Genomic DNA, 23,632 nt, shown 5'->3' on the forward strand with positions numbered 1-23,632 from the left:
AAGCAATCTTTGCCGGGGTCACCACGACTCACCCCTGCACTGCACCAATCTATAAAGCCAGTCCTGCGGGACCCACTCAAGCCAAGGTATTTGTAGTGTTTGGTTCTGTGTGGCTGCTGACTTGGACACAAAAAATAAAAGATGAATGCAGTATGCAGCGAAAAGCGACTGTCAGGTCTTTGATGGTGAAACTATCAACTCATACATCGGGCCATTTTCTTCTCTGATTTTGCCTTAATGACTCCTCTTGCTTTGTTAGCTGATAGAGGAAACTAGCAAAATTCAAACTAAGAAAACTGACATTTTAATAATTATGATTTGCCAATGGAGAGTGAAAAGTTTTAAAGTTTGCTTTCGAAGTAAACTATAGTGTTACTGAATGTAAAAACAAGGTTGTATTACGGAAATTTTCACAGCTCTTTTTACGCTATGATGTAATTAAGGATCATACATATTTTTCTTTTAGTAGCACAGAAATATGCAGTGCAGAAGATAGAGGCATGAGCGTGACACTTTGTCACTGCAATGAGGAACAAACTAAACCATCATAGTTGCTGAATTGTTCAACATTGAATCCTAAACTATTTCTTCTAGTTCTTTACCCAACATTTTCTGCACATAATGTTAGGTATGTATTATACTGCAAGTTTACATGGTGCTTTTTTCAAACAGCTTTCGTTGGGCCATTCATACACACTGCAAACACACAAAGAAGCTACTTTGCAAGGCGCTGGACTGACCATCAGATCAGTGTATCCAGTTTCAATAGCCCAGGGACACTGAGACACATGGACAAGAATTGAACCGTCGACCCTGTGATTAGTGACCCACGCTACCATCTGAGCCTCAGGCTCCCCCATGTCCAACAGAAGTTTCATGTGTCCATTCAAGTGTTGGAAAGTTCCTATGCTCACTCCTGTAAGATTCTTTATCTAAAACTGCTACAACTTCTATCCCCAGTCAGTCATTGAATATGGTTTGTGCAAAAGTCTGGGCGTAGAAAACTGGACCATTTCATTGTGTCTGAGTTTCCATCATTTGTTAGTGGAGTTGACAAACAAATGTCCAAATGTCAACAAGTTTGGTGGATTGCTTTATCAAAAATTACAATGTACATGGCCATGGAATGACAACGTTTTACATGTAATTCTTTTTTTTGGCAAACTGATCTATAAAATATGTTAATGAAAGAACAAAACAACTCATGATGGTGAACCTCTGTGATGTTATTATCAGGGGGATGATTTAAAGTTACTTTTGATGCTTTACGTGTGAAATGTTTACCTAAACTTGTCTTCTTCCAAACAGGGTTATCCCTGTGACATGCTGGGACGAGGAAGTTGTGAAACGCTGTATGGTAGTCCTACTGTTTAGGAATATATAATTCTCTATTGATATGCTAAGAAGACATTTGGGATCGGGGTTTTAAAGCCAGCTATCCACCAGGGAGTTGTGGGCTTGCTGAGGGTAGCTGCATAATCAGCTCCACCATCAGCTAACTGATGTTCTGCATAATAGTGATGGGATTTCTGGGTCAGTGTGTGTGTGCATGTGTGTGGCTGTTATGGTGGGGGTTTGTCCTTTTATCTGCATAGATGTGTTTATGTCTGCATGTGTATGCATGTGTGCAGACTATGTCTGTATGTTTATCTCTGCATGTGTAAATGTGTGTGTGTGCATGTGTGTCAGGGGCAGTGACCTCTTTCCCCACAGGAGGACAGTCCCTGTCTCATTAGGTATGAGAGATTGAGAGTGAGACAGACAGACAGGAAGGGAGAGAAAGAACAAAACAAAAAATAAATAGTTGATGGAGAGAAAGAAAGACAGAGAGCAGCCGAGGAAGGCAGGCACAGAATGTAGTAAGGGGTCAAAGGTCACACATCCATTACCACAATGAGCAGGAAGGGCCATGGCAAAGGAGGTCATGACGTTTTCCGATTCACAGAAAAAAGACACACACACACACACACACACACACACACACACACACACACACACACGTGCACACACACTCCTCCCACTTCATGGGGTATATGTCACAATCCAGACCTGACTCTGCTTTAATTGAATCAAGACACAGTGTGTGGGTGTTTGAGGTTTAGGAAGCAGGGGAAGACCGGATCTATGGGAGGACGATGGAAGATTGTGTTTGTGTGCACATGTGTATGCATGTGTGCGCTTATATAGACAGAAAATCCGATTGTCAGACTTTGTATGTGTGTAGGTGCACCCGTGGCTTCATCTGTATTTGTGTGCGAGTGGCATTGCGTGTATTTGTGTAGAAACGTATGGGTGTAATATACATTTGAGTTTGAGATTACTCAGACCTCTCTAGTCGTGCTCCAGCCATCGTGCCTGGCGACACAGAAGGCAAGTTATTTCTTTTTTGATCGGGTATAGGTCTTTTTTCCTCCCAGAAAAAGCAAGGGGTTATATAAGAGCAAAGAGAAAAAAGAAGAGAGGAGGGAGAAGAAACTACAAAAGCACGTATACGCGAATCAAAGGATAAACTGTAGCTTGGGTTAATGTACATGTTATATCTTATTCATTAAAGGATATTGAAGTTACACTTTGTAGGAGAGTGTAAAAAAAATAACAATTGGGGGTGAGAGAGAAAGACAGACTCTGAGTGATGGAGAAATGGTGAATGAATGTCATGATAATCCCACAGAAAAAAAAAAAGGAACAGCACTGAAGTACAAAGCAACCACAACAGAAGCCCTAAACCTCAACAAAGTCCACCACCTTGTGATCACAGAACGGAGCAGTTCAGGCTCCTATACTTATTACAGTGATAATCTAAACTCCTCCTGTGTTCATGTTACAGCACTTAGGTCTACACATGCCCCAAAGATCAGGTTCTTACTTGTGGAATCAATCTGCGCCTTTTTCCTGACACTAATACTTTCATAGTGTCCCAGTGGCTCAGCGTTTTAATTCTCTCACAGAGCTTTCAAAGGTCCTCTCTTCTTTCCTTGTCAGAGCTCAGATTGCTGAGTTTACACTGCTTCTTTCTAGGGTTCCAGTCAGATGTGTTGTCATATCACTGCAAATGTTATTCATGGTTTGTGTATTAGAAAATGAGAGGTGACTGGGTTCAAGATGAGAGAAGGATCGATGGATGTAGGGGAGAGGAAAATGCGGAGAAACAGCCGAAGGGAACCGGAGCGTCGGACCGCGAAACAGACAGACACCGCGGGCAGAGATAGAGTGAGAGTCATAGAGAGAAGGAGTAGAGAGGGGGAGAATTCAAGAAACCACAACAGAAGCCATAAGCCCACTAAGTCCCCTTCTCCTTACGATGGTGGGGTGTGGTGTGGTGGGAGACCTGGCACAACTTCGGAGAGTGCAGCCCTTTTCTAAACATCCCATCTATACACCCAGTCAGGGACAAAGTCACAGCTAACCACATCACAGAGTCAGTGCATGTGTGTGTGTGCATGTGTGTGTGTGGGGGGTTAGCTCCCAGGCTCACAGAAGGCATACGCTGCCTGAGCGTGTCGGAGCTGTCTCTTGATCTCATCTGTCTTTTTATTGCCTAATCCCTGTCTCTCCACTCGTTCCTCTCCTCCTCCCTGCGCACACCCCTGTTTCTGCCCTTCATCTTCTCTCGTCCATAGATGGGTTTCAGATAGAAGCCAACCCACCATATGGGCCACTCATGCACTATCCTGATAGGTTGCGAGCGAGACCATGGCTCGCTCATGAATGTTTCATTCTGGTTTACATAACAGTGGCTCAGCTCTTTGGTAGCGCACGCTGAATGTATGATTATAAAATGCTGTCTGTTCCACTCAGCTTACTCTTCCTCTGTCTGTCTGTCAGTCTCTCTCTCATTCTCTGCCCCTTTAAATTTGCCTCTAGTTTGCTTTCTGTCACATTTCATGAAAATAACATCATGCAATCGAGACATATCTCCATCACACCGAACCCTCTACCCCCTTTTTTTCCCCCTCTTGCCTCTAACTTGCTTCCTGGTCCGGACATGTTTCATTACTTCTGACAAGGAGGTTATCCTTTAATTGCATTTGTTTGTTGTTAGCAGAATTATCCAACAACTGCTGGGCAGATTATGGGTTGAAAAAGAGCCCATTCAATTTCGGTGCAGATCTGGATGAGGGGCTGATCCACCGCAAAGTAGGTTTTTTTCAATGTTTTTGTTGATTTGGCCGACAATAATTAATGGATCTTGATGATGAAAAACAGGCATGTTTAGGGCATGAAATCCGGAATCTGGAATACTGAGTTTGAATGTGGCTTCATAAGGGGGCGTCTGGGCCTTGGTTGAGGTATGAGTGAGTCCCCTTCTAACGTTTTTAACAGTTTGTTAGCACAATTACTCAAAAACTACTTAACACATGTTCATGAAATTCTGTGGAGGGGATGAACATGATTCAGGAAAGAACCTATCCGATTTTGGAGCAGAAGTAGATAAATGGACAAACAGAGTTTTTTCCACTTTCTTTGACATGGCCAGATAGGCTGTTAAATCACAGAGTAAATTGGTGATATTCAGAATGACGGTTTATAAATCTGCATCAGAGCAAACGCACAATGAAGAAAAGCTGAAACCCTAGAAAGATATCCTCTTTATTTCACCTTGAAGTATCAATCTATACCGTATATAGCAGTGAGGCAGTGAGTGCAAGTGCAGTGATGATCCGTCTTCTGTCTGTCTTGCCTAGAGGCAGCAGGAGACAAACTATCTTGCCATACTTCTGTTTTCCCTGAACAGAAAGAGGAAGCCTTTTTATTTTCTGGCAAGGTTGCGAGGCTTCTAGTAACTTTTTCAAAACTTTAGTCATATTTTATTCGCAATGTTTTTGGGATGCCCATAGAGATGGTGTATCCGTGTTTTATTTTGTCCCCCTCTGTGATATTGTTTCCCAAGTAGAACTCACAGACTGCTGTGTCAACCTTTCTAATCCTGCTGTTGTGCTATATGTTTCTGCAGTAATATGAGATGAGACGTGACTTTTATGTCACCCTGTTATGAATTTGTCTACAGTTACTGCAGAAGGTATTAATTTGGTCCTCCCTCAGGGCAGCTCTAGTCGCTCCCTGGTGTCAGAGTGTCTGACTTTTAATTAACATCCTGATCAACTTACTGGGTTCAGAGTTTCAACTCTTCTGCCTCAAACAGCTTCCTGCCATTAATGAAATAAACTACATCAGTCTTTTGACTCCAAGGGCCAGATTTACATAAGAGAAGGCACGGCTCAAATTCCAGTCAATTTGCTCGTACAATCTGCCTGTAATTAGGGTCTGATTTACTGAGGCAACGGATAATTAGACAATCTGTGACTGGGACTGCTTTCTAGGTGGATTCTCTGGGAGAAGGAGGATCAGCTTTTCTGCTGTGTCGTCTCCAGCGACAGTTCACACTGAGAAACTGAAGTTTTGTGAGACCCCTCTAGAAGACACTGCATGTGAGATACGTACCCCGGTTGGATGAAGAGGCCTTGGACTATGGGCAGAAAAGGTCTCTGGTTCGTCTCTGGTTCGACTCCACGGAGACACAACAAAAAAACGAACCTGGATTGATCTGTCCAAAAATCCAAGAGGATTCTCCCTACCCTGTCTAGTGCCCCTGAGCAAGGCACCTTACTCCCCCAACATCTGCTCCCCGGGCGCTGTACATGGTCACTCACTGCTCTGTGTGTCCTGCACCAGATGGGTCAAAAGCAGAGGTTCAATTTCCCTACCTGCATGAGTGTGCCTGTGCATGTCTGTGCATCTGTTTGGGACAAATAAATGCATCTTAAGCTCAATCTTAATCTTAATATCTGATCATAAACATCATATGATGGAATTATTACATTCATACAACTCCTATAATGCTCTTTATTGACAGACTTTGATTCAAACACCATCTGTATTTGACTGTATGCAAAGATGGACGACATTACAGCTCCTCAAAAGTGAAGCCAAAGTAACATGATCACCACTTGGTAGCAGGCTGCAGTATAGGTCATACATGCCACCTTTCCAATGTTAGTGGACGGGATGTTGACCAAACTAAAGAGTCATAATCACCACTGCAGCGTACGTATCTGGCAATACTATGGCTTCATTTCTGGTTAGTGGGAGGAAGTGGAGCATGTCCTCCATCTATACACTCGGATATTTATTGTAAAGACTTTAGATGGGGCGGTTGAAATGCTTCTGCGGTGCTAAGTGAAGTCCTACTGATGACTACGTGCTGTACGAGTCAGAGTCCCTCTCGCCAGCCATAAATGTGAAAAAAGTTAATGTGTTTCCATGTCGGTCATGTGCTATTTCTGCACCAGTTGTGGCCCTAACCTCATCTTCTTCAAACACCGCCTTCAATGCAGTGCATGAGTCAGGTTCTTCTATAAACACGGTGCTGAGCAGACAGTCACCCACAGACGTCTGCCTACGTCTCCACACATTGGCTGATATCCTGCAGCAGGGGTTCAAAACCTCTCTTTAACCTACGAAGCCTGGAAGCAGTTTGACTCTTTCCGTGACACCAGGTCATTAAAAGATATTAGGAGCTGTATGAGAAGAGTTATGATAATAATCTCCTTTATATTCCTTCTTGTTAATGCCATCTCATATCTCACCCCACTCTCTCATCACTTATTTGGTCAGCGTCTAAGACACACACTCTGTCTAGGCGTTTGCAGTGGTGATAACTGTGCATGAGTCAGGCCTTCCTGGATGCTTTGTTGAGATTTTCTCCCTTTCTCTCTCTCCTGCTCCGTGTCAGGTCCTCTCAGGCCGTTTAGTAGACTGTGAAGCTGACAGACGATGCCCATGAATGATGAATGATGACTGGAGGTCTGTCTGGTGCCAACAGAATGCATAATACAGCATGGATACAGCGATTGCAGCTCTTCCCAGCAGAAACATAGCACGGTTACCGCATCACCGGCAGATCTACCACTCAGCCGAAAAGGGTGTTTGACACAGCATGCAGGTATGTTGTCTCTTTTCCTGGATTTCCTAAACCATTCAGTCATAGCAGTAGATCAAATATCTCTGTGAGGCAGCTTTAAAAAGACTGAGCTGGGGATACGTCAATTACACTGTAAAGAAACAGATGATGTAACTTTCTCTAAAACATGAAATAATGTCACCATGTGGAGCCCATGCCAAACTTGGCTATTTCTTGACATTTAATATCTTATGATGTGAACGATACCTTTGAATAAATGAAAATTCCTGATTTGAACCTGTTGACTTGTAAAGTTTTGAGCTCTCACAAACTTATAAAAGTTGATTCTACCCGTAATCCAGTCTACTTAAAGAACCAAGCTGCTATATAGTGTACCTCTGACTCTATACTTCACCAGCATCCATCATTTCGTACTTTTACATAAATTATGAGTGTTTGTTCTTGTTTTTGTGTTACAATAACATTTCTGACCTTCTCAAGAAGAAGTGGGAGTTTATCTTTTTCCGCACACACTATAGCTGTGTATGTTCATGGAGTGGGCGGACACAGACATGTATACAGACATATAGACGGGGGTTACATGTCTGCATCTCTGTGCGTTTCTGCTTCTGACTGTGTGGGCACAGCTATACCCAGGGTGCACAGGCATGTTTCTGTGCACGTGTCTTGTATGGCAGGCATGCACTGCAGATGCCTGTAAGCACCGTACATGTCTGTGTGCCAGTGCCAAAGCATGTGCAGTTATAATGCATGTGTGTGTGTGTTCGTGTGTGTCTGTGTGTTCCTAGTATGTAGGTCACCAATATATTCCTGATGAGGTCTAGTCCTCTGGAGAACTCTACAGATATGAGGGTCTAAATTAGACACTATTATCTGTGTGTGTGTGAGCGAGCGAGTGAGCATGAGTGTGTGTGTGTGTCTGTGTGTGTGTGCATTCAATGAGAGAGAGACAGAGACAAATAGACACCATGATTAGACAAGGGCCTCATAGGCATGCATGCTCAATTTTGAGCACATGCTTCTTTTTACATGTTTGGAGCAGTATCGCAGGTTTGTGTGCGGGTGTGTAAGTGTTAAATTGCATGCTATTTCCAGCATAATCTATGTGTGTGTGTGTGTGTGTGTGTGGTTGTGTGCATGGGTGTGTGTGCATGTGTGTGTACAAAACGACACACCAGTATCATCTGACAGGCTTGTTGCCTGTTACCACTGACCTCGGACTGTAAACCTCAACCCTCAATTTTAACGACTGTTGGCTCAGAAGGCCTGTCCATATTGCTGTTCGCGAGCCAAACTGCTGATAAGCCTCGAGCACCACTCCAAGAAAACTATGTGGCCAATTGCACAGCAGTGTCCACGTGTCAAGGTGCTACAATATGTAGAATACACATGCAATATCCATAAGAGGTGTGTTTGTAGCATGAAAGAGGAGAAAAAAAGCTGCATTTAATGCACCGCAAATTATAGATTAGGTTTCTTGAGATGAGTTTTTCAGGGCAGCTGGATGTTTTAACGAGACATGTTTTTGGTCAATCAAACGCGCTGACAAATAATTCCAAGCTTAGCAGTTATGCTTCGATTAAGCACTTTCATATGGGTGCCATTAAAGCACCAAGGACAAAGATAATGAGGTTTCTCTTTGGCATACAGACTAACGCATCTTAATGTCACTTCCTCGATCAAAAATGGTGGCGTTCTGCATAGCCGCTGATCTCGGATGGTTTTGTGAAACATTACATGTAATCCCCCTTCATTTCAGGATGTCTACATTTCCAGCCAGCCTCCTGTCGGTAAGTCACCGGGACAATACCACATGCAGTCAATCTGTCAAAGCAATTCAGAATTTTGCTCGAGCTCAGCCCCAAAAAGTTACAGTCAAACCCGGGAGAGATGAATGGGAGTGAGAATGTCTACCTTTGAAAAGCTTCATGCTTTGACCAAATCATATGCTGTCACTTCTAAGCTTTAGAAGGCCTGCACTTTTCATCAAAGCCCTTGATGGCTACCTTTCACAGTACTGTCGAATACACCCTCAAAAGCTTCCCTCCCTCCTTTCCTCCCATCCCCTCCCAAATCTCTTTCTTCTCCCCTCCGATGTCGACTGCCCCTCTTCCCTGCCTTTTCCTCCCCCCCTTTCTCAATCCTCCCATTCCCCTTGTCCTTAATCCCTCCCTCCCTCCCTCCTTCCCTTCCCTCCTCAATCAAACCCTCAAATCCCTTCACGTTTTTTTTATCCTCTCTCCGTGCATGTGTGACTTCAGTGCTGTCAAGGTAGATGAAACAAGAGAAATTCAGATTCATCACAGCCATAACCTGCCATGATAATAATCCGCGACTATTCTTCCCATGTGGCAGTAGGCCAGTGTTCCTGGCCTTTTTGGGGTTTATTTGCATATTTGTTTCCCCTTTGTTTCTTTTGATGAATTATTTACCACAGAGTGAAATGACAGCGGAGATCAGTGATGATTGCTGTCATGGGTGGATGGGTGCCTTTCCTCCTCTTTGTAATTATTCCCTGTTTTCCTGATTTTCAATCAAGTTTTTCCACTCATGTTCCCCCCGGTGACAAGAGACGAGAAAAAGAAAAACACACATCCATTTTAGCATTGCCAGTGGAACCTTTGCACTGTCTAGCGGGAACTCGGCTGCCTTTGTTGTCGTAATGATTTCGGAGCAGGAGAGAGCTGGAAAAGAGAGGAGCGAAGGGAAAGAGAGTGAGAGATCAAATGGAAAAAATACTGTAAAACACAAATGTGCTGGGAGGGCACCCCCCCCCCACACACAGGAGAGCAGCGCGAGAACACACACATCCTGCTTTTCATCATTCAGCCAATCAAGAGACGTGATAAGCTATAATTAATCGGCTCAGTTTTTCATCCCTTTGAGTTGAGATTGAAAGTCAAAGTCAAAATGAACTTCCAGGTGCTTCAGGTTCAGACCACAGATGTAGTTGCACACAAAGCGATGCTGTAATCGCAGTGAGTTGTGCCCACACAGGGGCCTTGATTGTAAGCCTCACAAACTGTACTCGGTGTGTGCCAGGGATCTGCCACATGCACACACTCATGCACACATGCAAGATACTGCCACTCTGTCCCTGCGTTGCCCTATCCAGGAATAACAATGCATAATTCATGTCCCGGAGTCTCGTCTGCAGACAAAAGTCAGCGTTTGCATTTATTATTTATTGAAAACAGTTCACATGATGAATCCTTTAACAAACAGGATCTTCCAGTAAGCACTGCACCTACTTCTTCGTCTCTTGTTGTTTGTGTTTTGGCATACATTTAAGTGGGCTCATTAGCCAAGTTGAGGATGTAAGGAGAGGAGAGGAATGGCAGCGGAGAGAGAGAGAAGGGGGAGTGAGGGTAAGGAAATGAGGCTAAAGGATAAAGGGAGGGTTTTTGTGAAGGTATGAATTAATGAAGGACGTGTGCATCACCAGCTAATTAATTTCACAATGAAATGCTTAAAGGAAAAGTTTTTAGGACTTTTTTACAATGATACAGTAAATGTTTGCTATCTCTGCCCAGTGGGTATTGACTTAATTGCAATGCAAAACCTGGAGGTAATGGATTTGTGTCAATGTATATTATTATAATCTTTTTATGCTTGTTGCAGTACAATTCACACACACACACACACACACACACTCACACCACTGTCACACTGTTACACTTGTTGTGTGGTTCACCGTGAGGATGGGAGGCAATTTATTGTAGAGCGAAGGGAGCGTTTGCGATCCTATGCTAATGCAGTTATCATTTATTCTGGAGCACATGCCTTTTTATTCCCCTTCTACGCCACCCCTTCACCATCCATCACTCATCTAAGGCATGATGTATTATCTTTGCGGAACGTTTCATATTCAGTCTCCCCCCTTAGATGGGTGGACACACACACGCACTTATTTTTGTTAAATCAAAAAAATCAAATCTGCTCCAGCAAAGGTTGAATAATTGATGGGTTATGTTAAAAAAAAAAGGAATGAAATAATCATAGTCTGTTGGATGTTGGAGGAACATCAAACCCAGAGTCGGAGTTTGGCAGACTGGGCTGAGCAGGGTAAGGGCCTTATGTATTTGGGACGGCTGCCCTGTGAAATAATAATGAGTAGCAAAGAGTTAGGGGATTAGGAGATTTTTGTTCTGCACTGTACCTGACACTCTGTGCGTGCTAACTCAAAGAACAACCGCAGCCCATCTATCCGGCATTAATACAGCAATATTTTCATAAGAAAAAGAGTAATTGGTCGGTGGGCTTCATGAGGCCTGCAGTAGAAAATGACACCTGATATAATGGGACAATCATAGTAGAAGAAGAAGCTGCAGTTTAAAAAGTGAGTGAGCCCTATAAAGCAAAAACTTATTTAATTTAGATTATTTTAATGGTAGGGTTGGCCATTTTTTTTTAAACACTTTTTTTTAATCTAATTTGAAAAGTTCTTCGAGGCCAGATAGCCATCAATAAATAATATTTAAAATGATTGGCGGGCATAACGGTCCTTCACAAGCTGACCGTGCCTGAGCTCTCGCTGCACATGACCAAGCCTGTGAGACACACACTGCTGAAGCAGAGACGACAGCCAGAAGTTAGAGTCAGTCATGGAAAAGTCGGATTCTAACAGTTGTCAGTCAGTGCACGTGGATGGGATTTGGGGGGGGGCCGAGCTTTGCATTAGGGCAGATGGGATGTATCGGTTGTGGTCTTTCAAAGTGCCTGCTCTTGCTAGCTTTGACGGGATTACCAACCCTACCTTTAACTCTGTTTCTCAGACAACAAGTAGTCAAAGAGCTAGAGAACATTATCTATTAATAACAACCACCACCGGCAAAATGAAGTGTGCACAGCCTTAAGTTGTGAACATACATACATGGCACATTATTTGTCATTTTACTATGCTATGAGCTCATGGTGATGGTAAAACGTAATAATATGTGCTGTGTTGCCACTGTGGACTAGTGAGGCTTGTTTTCATGGCTATAAAAGTCATCCATGAATATATACATGCTGTATCTCTCCACACATGCATGCACATGCGCACACACACACACAAACACAAACACACACACACACACACCATGCATCATTGCTTCAAATGAAGATAAACTGTTTTTATGTTGAGGACCACCTTTTAAGATTGTCCCCATTTGGGATGCAACAACAGTGCGTGATGAATACATTCATTTCAAGCTCCGGTGAGAGCTGTGCAGCCGTGCATCTCTCTGACCAATATCTTTTCATGATTGTGTGAAGCCTGTACAGTATAGATTTTCCCATACAGCAGCAGCAGAGGGATAAAAGCATTTTTTATATTATTATTATTATTGCTTCTCAATTTCCCATTCACCATCTCTGTTTTTTGTTTAGCCCACAAGTTCCGATTTGGGTTTCGCAAATGATCCCAGGGAATGAGATGCAGAAGGGTCAAGAGGTGCATTAGCTCTCTCTTTCGCTATCAGGGTTGGAATTAGGGTTTTATAGATACTTAGAGATAATATACATACAAATAAGGGACACAGAGTTAGCAATGAGATGTGTTGCCTGAGAGGATGAGGAGGGAGGGAGATTAACAAAAAGGGTCCTGTAACTTTGATTCATTTGAAAGGAAATTGCTGATTTTAAGTCAGAGTTGTTGCTTAGAAAATGATCATTTTGCAAAGAAGCTTATTTAAGGTGCAGACCCCCAATTAGGCCTCTGATTGAGTGAGGGCACGGGGAACACACTGGCTCTTCAACTCAGTAAAGGATAAAGTATGAAATCAGCATGCATCAAGGTTCACTTAATACTGAATTCTGTCTTCCTCATTTCTGCTTTTCGCATCCAAACTCTTCCTCCCATGCCATTTCTGAGGCCTCAGCCTAGCGAGAGTCTTCAACTCAGGGGGCTTATTTTATTAATTCACTGTTTCCTCTGTTAAAGGCCCCCTTCTTTGTAGTCCACATTGCAAGAAGACCACCTCATAGGGATTTTCCCCTTCACCAGGTAACCACAAAGGAAGAAAAGAAGCACATTATCCACATGTACAACATACCCTCGAACACACGCACACACACACACACACACACACACACACACACAGACACACACAGACACGCTTTCTGGCCTATACAAAGCTGACCACCAGCACAGCAGGAAACACACACGCATGCACACACACGGCATATTATCTTTATGAGGTGTTATACACCAGTGACCACCGACACAGGGTCTCACTGTTCTCTAATCCACACTCAAGCTGAAAAGACTGCTCCATGCAATGGAGGGATTACACTGTTGGATTAATAGGAGTTTTAATTTGAGTCACTGTAAGAGCCCTTGATAATAAGAATATGTGCAGGAAAGAATAGGACCGCTTCTATATGATATAGTTAAATGTGCTACAACTGCACATTTCAGCTCCTTCAATCACTGTGACTCTCTGCGTGTGTGTGTGTGTGTGTCCTATTTTTGTGTAAGTGAAGATGAGCGTTCAGCTTTGTAAGACGGTAAAACCATCTACAGTACAGCTGCATTATCTAGTAGCAAATATTACTACAATTTAACTAACTTTACTGTAATGTTTGGAAAATGTTGTCGTGTAAAATCAGCCTACTTGTTGGCTGCAGGTTAACTGTGCTCTACTTTGTAGGGAACACATACTTGTTATTAAAAGCTCTAGTCTGAATATATTATAAATTATCCCTCATGAACATTGCTAGTCCAAGTAAACAAGTTCGGCAAGAGGAGTTCCTCGAATACCCAACATCCATTATGTCATGATGTTCATTCTCATGCCGTTATGATTATATTACTGCCGCTATAATTTTTACAACCATAATCATAGTTTTATTTTCTTCGCAGTCATCAGAATGAAGACTTAAAGCAATTTGGATAAAACCAGCAGGCAAGGAGCCAAATTACATAGAACTGTATTTGCTACATGCATTTATGGTTTAGTGCATGTGCGCTGACACACAAGTGTACACACACACAAGGGGATACAAGTGGCCGCTATACAGTCAGGCAAAAGCAGAGAAAAAAGAGAACAAAGGAGGAGAAGAAGCCAACAGACAGTCAGAAAAACACAGTCTGGCCCAAAGATCATTTTCAGCAAGGTGAGGAAAGCTTGATGAATAGATGGATGACTGGATAGAAGGAGGGAGTGGAAATGGGAGCTGCTTACCGCTCCTAAAGGCAACAATAAAACCATGGATTTAATCATAAACAAGTGTAAACAAAGGCAGGCTTAGACAATAACACTGCACTTTTCCTTGAGTCCTTCTCCTCTTGTCTTCTTCCTCTCTGTCTTTATCCTACCAGAAACCTGACAGCTGTTCTCATCACATCCGCCTCTTTGTGTGAGAAAGTACAGCAGGAGCCATATAAGCACAGAACAAAAATAAAGTGAAAAGTTGTGCGTTAATTTAATCAAGTTGGATTAATCACATTTTGCACAAGGCCAGTGTGGTGCATTATGATTTCATCTCAATGGGAAAGAGAATAGAACAAAGAAACACTAAAATCTCGGTGGTCGTTGATCCATTCGATTCAATAAAACCTTATTAAAACGTTGCCCTTCAAAACTGGAATAGCTTTCTGAAAGTGCTGCTGGAATTATAATCAATCCCTTGCATTAAAAAATAAAATTGAAAACTCTGCAGATGTCTCAAACAGCAGAGGAGGATCTGAATGTTGATCATTTCCCGCGTCGGTATCCAATGCAGAGGCTGGTAAACGATTTGAATTCCTTAAGTGACATAAAATAACAACGCCTGTGTCATTGTGCCTTCATTCTGCTTCACTCTGGTCTCATTTAGTTCAAATAGACAATCACTGCTGAATCCTTTCAAGCTCTCTTTGACTCTGTGATGCTTAACAAATATGAATGAATGTGAATCAAAATATTTGATGGGGCCATGCATACCCTGCGAGCATGTTTGTGCCGTAATAGTATATATACATTACTGTATATACTATATAATATATCTGTCCTGCCATAGTTTCGTAATTACACAGGTTTCTTTACACATCATAAAATATCTTTGCAGATCTGCAGTACTCTTTGCCGCACTGTCCCTCACTCTCTGTTTCCTTGTCTCTCACAAACCCGATGACATATTGGCCATTGGTCACAGTCTGACTGACCATCAGCACCGGTGCAAATCCAGCACCGGTGCTTTCAGTAGAAACATCCATTAAATCACCATAAAGGTTTTTATCATCCTCTGCAGGTAGGATGCAGAATAAACTTTTTTTAATAAACAGGATCACACAACGTTCAACCGGTTCTCAGCAGACAGACAGACCTTGGCCTAACAGCGGACCTGGCGCGGAAGAATGCACTGTGTGTTGCCTCCATCTGTTGGATCAGCTCCAAAAGTTAACACACACACACAGACACACACACACACACACACACACACACACACACACACACACACACACACACACATACACACACACACACACACACACACACACACACACACAGACACACACAGGTGAAACAATACCCTGCTCATGACACTAACAATCATGTAAAGAGAGCAGTACAAAATTAACTTTGTGGAATTGAAAATGGTAATTTTGAACCCCTCACTTGTTGAGCACCAGCTTCACAGAAAGCAATAAGCAAACCCACATTGAAATAACTGTTTGAAAGCTCTAGCTGCATGCATCACCTCCTTGGGTTCCATGGAAGGTGCTATATAAATGCAAGCCATCATTATTATTATTATCATTCTTTTTGATATAATTGTTAAACAAGATATAACTACATGGATTCATCAGGCAGGGATAACGGTTACAAAGTATAACATTTAGCACCAGAGAGGGAGAAATGTCTTAATATATTAAAAGGATTGGATTCTCATTTGATAAACATTGTATATTTTCAGTTAGTCAGGTTAAGATTGTAACAAAATTAAAGTTTTTGAAATCGTCCCCTTAATCTTTTTAGATGTAAGTTGTCGATGATATTTCTGTTCTCATACATAAAAGCAAACAAAGCTGAAAACAACCACTTGTAAATTCAGTGTACATAACAGACATATTGATCACATGCTCCTTGAATCCTCTGCCTGAGCAAATAACACTTAAGTTGCAACTTTGATAGAAAACAAATGGACAAGTTCATCGATAATCCAGTGGATTTCTCAGCTCGACACCTGTCGAGCCTTGTCCTACCACAAATAATAAGCCACAGATATGTTTTATCATACCAGGATATCGTTGCTGGGGGGATATTTATGTAAAGCTTATTTTGATTTTTCAAGGTGAAAAACACAAGAGCTGCATAAAAACCTAAGTGGCAAAATGCACCAGGGTAGCCGTCCCCCATGTGGAGACATACATTTGAATATAGCTGCTAACGCTGTGATGTTTTAAGCACTAAATTGGGATGTGCTTCAAGATCGGCAAATTGGGACATCCTCGTTGATATGGAGATGCTTTTGGCGAGGAAAATGGCACGCCTCATGTATTATGCGCAAAAATACACATTTGGAAGTGGAGTCTGATGCTGTGAGCAGGAAATTGGGGTAAATTGGCACATTCTTCCAGCTTTACATGAATTGTGCTGGAGCTATTGTCAGGGCGTTACAGGGTGACAGACACACGGGCGAGGCCTGACACATGTTTTCTGAGCAGTTCAAAAATTCAAATGCTCCTCATGTGTGAATACAGACACCTGGGGTAATCAACTGGCTGTGTGTGTGGTGTGAGTGGCATGCAAGGCTGTGTTTACCCATAAGCCCCTCTGTCCCTGCCTGTCTGGTTGTCTCCCTGGCTATCCGGTGTCAGGCACTGTCATGTGTGCTGACTTATTACGAATTATGCTGGTAGAAAAAAAAAAAAACACTGTTTGCTGCAATTCCTATAAAAAAAAGGGCTGAAATTACAGGGGCGAGGTATTTATTTCATTTTTGTGCACGTGGAATGGCTGATTTCAGAGCTATTAAACTATTCATTCATTGGTAATACCCTCCCACTCGTCCTTCTCCAGCTCCCTCACCCAGCAGCACACTCATTTTCTCAATGGTATCTCTGTGTCTTTGTGCCAGTTCACTTCATTTCATTGGCATGGGGTGTGATTCACTGTCTCTATCTCTCTTTGTTCAGTTTGTCTCTCCTTTCATTCCATGCCTCCATCCCTCTCTCGCTCTCCCTCTTCAAAATAATACAAATAAAAATCTGGCATGAAATCGAGACAGGAGAGAGCCCGCTGTTGTTTTTTTTTCCTGACACACTCTTCCTCTCTCAAATCAGATCCAACAAAGGCGAAATCAGGTTATTACCTTTGCTGTGTTTCTTCTCCCTCCCTCTCACCCAGTCTTCCATTCAAGGTCTGTGAAATTCTGCGCTTTGAAAAGAAACAGAGGGCAGCCGGTCAGTCAGAGGAACGGGTGTGAGTTGGATTTGAGAGGGGATTGCTGCATAAATAAAGGAGGAAAAAAATAAATGCATTCTGAAGTATGAGATGGGCATCCAACAGGGTTTGTGTCTGTTGGTGTGCATGTGCTGGCCTCTCTCTCTCTCACACACACACACACACACACACACACACACACACACACACACACACACACACACACACACACACACACACACGCAGTACCAGCGTGTGGGGTGGTGTCGACTGCCTGGTTTGTTTTGGTCAGATATTTGTGATTATTTTTTTCTTCTTCCATTGCCTTTCATGCCAGTGAGCATCTACAGCAACATTTGTCTGTACGTGATCTTAGAAACATCAAGTCTGCGAGTGAAACAACTCTTGTACCACGGCGGGCTAGAGAGGGAATACATGGCAGAAAACTCACAAACAAACCTCAAATAACTTCAGAAAACTTATCAGAGGGAGAGAGAGAGAGAGAGAGGAGGTGAGGAAAGAGGTAGCGACAAATAGGACTTGACTTTCAGTAAAGGTGAGAGCTGGATGGAGGGACGGAAAGAAAGAGAAAGTGGTGATTTTTATACATGACTTACTTCAAAAACTGTGATGGATCGATGGATGGAAGGGAAAGGATGAATTAAGATATATTATATAGGAAAGGCTAAAAGTTGAAGGTGGGTAGCCCGAAAATGCAAGGACGGTCAGTAAGCAGCGCGGCAAAGAGTCAAGCACTCACGTAAACAGCCACGGCTAAAGATGGATGATAAAGACGGAGGAACGACCGTATAAGTGATGGATGATGAGCGGTGGTGATGGATGAGTGAGTGATTGGAGGAGAAAAGAGGGCGGGAGAGTTGTAAACAAGTCTGAATAACCTCACAAGAGAGGCAAAACCACTGGAGGAGGGGTGGATGGTCGTTATGCAAAAGAGAGAGGGAAGTAAAGGAAAAAGTAACCTCCTTCAGTGACCTTGGGGAGAGATGAAGAGGAAATGAATGAAAGAGTGAGTAAGAAAAACGACTACAATCCTCAGCAAGTTATTGAAATGGATTCAAGAGAGTGGAAGGAAGGATGGAGGTCAAAGAGGTGAAGTTTGAGAAATGCAAGATTAAAGAGAATCGTTTCAATGAGGCCCTTGTTTGTTGAGACCATGTTAGTTATGTCTTTCTTTGTCAGTCATTGCTGTCTCATACACCTTTGACTCCAACATTAGAAGAACCTGCTAAAAAGGCAATTGATTCCTTTCCCATAGAGATGTTTGCCTTTCTGCTTTTCATTCCCCCGTGAGTCATATTCAACATCATGGACGCGCTGGAACCTAACTCATCAGAAGGGGAATCACAGCACCCAGCAGAAGAAAGCACCATGGAGACCAGTGACAATATCACGGTAGTTAGACCTTTATGTCTTCTACTGCAGTCCCTCTTTCAAACTCAATGGTGACTGAGTGCTTCTAGATCACTTGCAACTTACAACATATGAAGAAAAATAAAAAATCCCTTTTGCATTTCGTTCCACAGATGTATAAAACAATAAGTACATCAACGTTCATGGTTTCTTTTAGTGCCAGAATCCAGAAAATCAATGTACATTAGAAAATTCCAGCATCAGTATCTAGACTGCCAAACAAAAGAAAAAGATATAAGCGCGTTCACCCGGGTGTCATGTTTCCATCACTGCCGATCAGAGCCGGAGTTGATAAAAACTCATGCCTACTGCAGAGTCATTCCACCCGGGTGTGAGAGTCGATTGTATTCCATTCTCACTGCAGACAAAAGCCAGATGTTTGTGGGCTTTTTGTCAGCTGGAAGAGAGGCTAGAGTAAGTAAAGGAATGATTGAGAAGATGAGAGGGATGTCAGTGTTTACACGTGATGAGGAGTCACATGGGCCCTGTAGTGACACTCTTCAGTATCTCTGCCCTGCCAGAGACAGCTCCACAACAACGTCACAAGACTCGCAGCCGACATAACAGACCCGATGAACACACTCGGCCACTTGTCCAGAGGAGAAGCAGTAAAATGAGGCAGGCTAGTGCAGATGTTAGATGGAAATAGGCTCATTTAAAACCTAAACCTAAGCAAAAGGAGGGTCTTTTTTAAAGTGCGCATGTGATTTATATCTCTTGAAGTAAATCAAGAGCCCAGCCTCGCCTGCTATGCGGAAGTTCCTTTCCAGTCCAATTCACCTGATATGTTTTTTCAACTGGAGGAAAGCGACCTGATTCAAAGCTAAACAAACATATGTTAAAAAAAGGGCATGTGAAAAGAAAATACACTTTATTTAAAAAATTCCCTGACGATGCCAACCTCTGAGCAGCTGAGCCACTTCAAGTGTTTCACTTGTGAAACCAGGTGGGAGTAGTGTTAACTGCGTAGGTGTGGTGTTTTTCCTCGAGTTTGTTATTGTAAAGTCACTTCTAGCACTTCTAAGACCATGTTAGATTCAACTCCTGTGTGCATGTATGTATTAGTGTGTGTGTGTGTGTGTGTGTGTGTGTGTGTGTGTGTGTGTACACTGTACGGTGTGTTTATAACTTATTTATTTAGGTTAATTATAATTAAATACAGATATCACACTATTTAATCGCCGTTCCAAGGCTGATGTTGCAGGGCCACTCCTACTTTGAAATAACACTATTTGACTATTTCTAAAACTCGTTAAAAAAAAATATTTGTTCTACATATGTGTTCTAAAGCCTGAACAAATCTTAGTCTGGGATTGATGAATGAAATGAATTCATGACTTCTCCAAATGACCTCCATTCCTTCGCGGTGAGCACCTCACAAGGCTGCGCTGTGTTCATCCCATGCAGCAGCCCATCCTCTCACCTGTGCAAATTACTGTGTGTAAACAGACTGGATCGCTGCAGCTTCATGTGGTTAGCCACTTCCCTCGCCGGGACAGGGCCTACTCAGGAGAAATAAGCCATTTCCTGTTCGCCGAGGGAACGATATGCTCCAACTGTGACTTACTGTAACACGTTCCAGGTGCTGGGTGGATTTTGATCTAGCTGGAGAATGTACAGTATTCAACAGGAAGCACGGTCATCAAGTTTGAGTTAAACACTTGCTTTCATTGGTTGAATTTCTTAAAAAATGTATACTATCTTTTACTATAACATAATAACATATGTATTGTGTAAAGGAAACATCCTGGTTTGCGGATTCAAATATTTCCAATTGGGTCAAGATGAAACAGAGGATTTGGTGATTACATGTAAAACATTCATGGACATAATTCAACTTTTATTGATACAATATGGCAGCTTTAGGGTCATGTAATTAACGACATATGACACTCAGCGTAACGTCAACTTGACTGGAGCCTTTTCATTTCCTATGCACCTGTTCTGTGGACCTGTGTGACAAGGAGTGAGAGCTGAACACGAAGCTGAACACAAACAAGCTCTATTTTAGCACTTTTCTGGTTTCCCTCAGATAAAACACCTCTCATATATCTACACCCATGCAGCCACTTCTTCAGATCATCTGGAGATCTGGCTGCTGGTTGCGAACACAGCACAGAAGCTGGTTCACTTGAAGCTATGAAGCGTTCCTCAGCCACAGATGTAAGTGAATACTTGTTTATCAGACCGATCATCTCGGAGATCATGCGAGGAAAGACACTGTTCCTAATTGGTTTATATCATATCTCTTAAAAAACGTATAGTTCCCTGTCACTTTGTCACATAGTTTGATGTCTTTTTAATGAACCATATTCCAAACTCGGGCAGAATCCCGAAGGCTGCTGATGACATCTTAGTTGGCAAGCTGACTCCCCCTGATCTTCTACAGTGATATGCATGTTGCACACGCAGCATAAATGATCTATCAAGTCAAAAATACACAGAGAGGGAGGTTTAAAAATATATGCTCAAGTTTCCTTTTTACGATGATGCAGTAAGTGTCGGATTAATTATACAGAAATAATCAAACATTTATCCCACGTTCAAATAAAAAAATAAATACATCAACATTTAAAGTGTATGAGTTAGTGAGATCATAAATACACCATGTGTTTGAGCATGGAGAATCTCTTATGTGATATGGGTTAGTGCTGTAGATAGATCATTTATACTTAGTATAAACTTTTTAACCAGTTTGTAGAAGTGGCCTACCAAGGTCATGTCAAACACTGCTCTAATTTCCAAGCCTGACCTTTTGTGTGTGTGTGTGTGTGTGTGTGTGTACAGTAAGTCTGTGTTTGTGTGATAAAGAAGCATTCCTGCCAGAGTGGAGGCATGTCCTGGCTAATCCACAGGCCAAAGCACACAGGCGGTTAAGTTTCCATGACCTCAACTCCATGCTGTCAAAACACGCATACACTTACACACATACAGATACACACACGCACTTGAACACACGCACACACACACACTGTCGTCTTTCATGTCTCTCTCTCACAGCTGCCTCCTCGCTCTGAATTGCAACATTTTGTCAATTACCATTCAGTTCATTGTTAACCCACAGAGGAACAGCGTACTGCGTTCTGTCGTGCCACAGGAGTTCTGTCATCTTCAGAGCAATTACGTCAATTAGCTCAAATTTAAATGGTTTCCAGTGAGGAGCACCTTGGCTAATAACAGTCCAATGAAGGGACAACGAACCAATTAATTTCACTCCTAATTGCTCAGTAGGTACAGTCAGTCAGTTTTAATCTCCTTCAGCACACGTTCCGCACTCAGTGGCCTCAGTCACCGTCTGTCAATCAAATATAAACTCGCCATTCCACCCCCTGAGAGATGGAGGGGCATTCCAGTGTGTTGACATCATGTCCATGCTGCGAGTCAGCACATTTGGCTTCCAACATAACACTGTCAAAAAAACAAAAACATTGTTGACTGGAAAAACACCTCATGGAGAGAGAGAGAGAGAGAGAGAGAGAGAGAGAGAGAGAGAGAGAGAGAGAGAGAGAGAGAGAGGTAAAAGTGACAATATGAGAATTGGACAAAATCATCACACAAAACTTTTTTCAGTTGTGTAATTCAATTCAATTAGGTGCTAACAGCATCAAATCATAGTTAAAACTGAGTCTACATCCATATTATGATCTCTGTCCACATAGGCTTTTTGGGTCCTTATCAGTTTTAATCCCCGTCCATACTAACATGCCTGAAAACCACTTAACTTCTCCTGCACATGTAAACAGATGTATCATTGTGAAATGCACAGTCTGACTGCACAAGACAGAAATGCACAAAAAAGTCAGCAATGCTTGGAATTGAGCATCCATGTTGAGTTCTACACAGTTTTAGCGGCTCTAAAAACTCTTAAACTACTGGATGTAGCCTAACTCTAACATTGATGAATTAACACATTAACTCACTGTTAAAGTCTGTTTTCTGTAGCGTGATACTGGATTGAATGAACCAGTCTGCCACATCTTAGAGCCTGTCTTTGCACAGTTTCACAAGATCTAATGTTGTGATTGTGTCACGTGAGATTTACACCCTGTGCAGCTTTCTGTTCCTCGCAGTGAACTCTTGCACACATTTACAGAGAAACACATGGTATAGAGTGAGGCACAGGGCTGAGCAGTGAGATACTATTGTAGCATCTTGCTCAAATCAATCCTGTGCACATCCAAAAACCATTTGACCTGCAACAGCAGTGATGTGATCTGTAATTACATTTCCATTACTTTAGAAGTTCAACATTCTCCTTGAGTTGACACATGCAGCAGTTTCATGAGCTTTAGAGTCTCCTTAGTCATAGTTGATGGAGACCACAAAAGTAAAACGTTCGATTAACAGAATGAAGATGTTTTTCAGTGATAGAGAACAGCTTATGGAGAAATAACTGGCAAAGAAATATGCAAGTCTGGGTTGTATCTCACAGTCGGAGAAGCTTCTCTGCACTCAGAGAAAGTAGGGTATCATAGACAGAGCACAGACGCGCTGTCAAAAGAGTTTCCCTGCGAGTGATGTTAGTCTTTGAGGCTCAGAGGGCGAATCTTAAAGTGCAACCAGAAGAATGTATTGTTTGTATTTGGGCTTTCATTTTACCAGAAGAAATGTACATTTATTAAGCTGCAAATTGAAGCCCACAGGGAAAATGTCTATGCTACAATTACTCAATTCAGGAAGTTAGGGAAGGGAAATAATTGCACTCCATGTACGGAATGTGAAGTAGTTTAAAAGTAATGTTAAGGTTACGTCATAAGAGTGTGAAAGTTGAGACATACATAGGTTAAACTAAATGTATTAAAATCAACCGTAATGTGGATTAACTGAATGAAAAGGGAAATGTGAATCGATAGTGGTCCAAATGTGGACCAGTAAATTAGCAGTTAACAGTAGTGGGAATAGATTCTGGAATTTATAAAAAAATGTAATC

The 23,632-nt window shown here is 42.2% G+C and overlaps 1 long non-coding RNA gene across 1 annotated transcript in view; it reads left to right on the plus strand.

The window, feature by feature from the left end:
• LOC128449823 (uncharacterized) overlaps positions 1–23,632 on the plus strand; it is a 107,751-nt gene that overhangs the window by 73,927 nt on the left and 10,192 nt on the right. Inside the window, exon 4 of the long non-coding RNA XR_008339917.1 lies at positions 6,734–6,943. This is a non-coding gene — a long non-coding RNA (uncharacterized LOC128449823). The remainder of the gene's footprint in view (positions 1–6,733; positions 6,944–23,632) is intronic.

This window comes from Pleuronectes platessa, chromosome 10 (assembly GCF_947347685.1).
Source record: "Pleuronectes platessa chromosome 10, fPlePla1.1, whole genome shotgun sequence".
In the NCBI taxonomy this organism is placed as follows: Eukaryota; Metazoa; Chordata; class Actinopteri; order Pleuronectiformes; family Pleuronectidae; genus Pleuronectes; species Pleuronectes platessa.